The following is a 739-nucleotide window of genomic DNA, read 5'->3' as shown; positions in this document are numbered from 1 at the left end:
CTGAGACTACATAGTGAGTTCCAGGTTAGCCTGGGCTAGAGTGAGACCCTACCTTGAAAACCCCAAAAAAAAGAAAAAAAGAAAAAAGAAAAGAATTTCTTCATTTATCCTCCTGATGGACATTCAAGCTGCTCCCAGCATTATAAAACTGCAAGGATGCTGTAGTAAATACTCTACCTTCTCTGTGTGCATGAGGAAAATGTCTCTTCACACTGCCTGAACTCAGGACAGCTTTATACTCCAGTCTTAAACATCTTACAAAATGATCAGTTCATTATGATATTTTCATGCAGTTACATCATGTACATTATTACATATCCCTACAGGTATGTCATATACTCTTCCATTGCCCTCTCTTGTTCCTCTCTCTCCATTCTCTTTTCCCCCTTAAATAGTCTTCCTTTTATTTTCATGTCATATACACTGGTTTTTCACCTAGATTCTGCCTGTGTGATACTTCATTGAACGCTAGTCAGCTTTTGGTAATAGCCCCTCATGACAGGGAAGGCATGGAGACAGGAGAAGCCCCGTTGGGAAGCTGAGTATATGAATCCAGTGCACTTTTGCTTTGCACCTATCTGAAGGCTGAGGGTGCCAAACATATTTCTCATGTATTTGTTGGCCACATATAGTTCTTTTAAGAATGGTCTGTTCATTTGTCCATTTTCTGGTTAGATCATTGGTTTTTCATTTGGTATCCAGTTTTCTGAGTTTTTAAAATATAATCTAGATATTAATC

This window comes from Jaculus jaculus, chromosome 1 (genome assembly GCF_020740685.1).
Source record: "Jaculus jaculus isolate mJacJac1 chromosome 1, mJacJac1.mat.Y.cur, whole genome shotgun sequence".
In the NCBI taxonomy this organism is placed as follows: domain Eukaryota; kingdom Metazoa; phylum Chordata; class Mammalia; order Rodentia; family Dipodidae; genus Jaculus; species Jaculus jaculus.
This window is presented reverse-complemented; position numbering follows the sequence as displayed.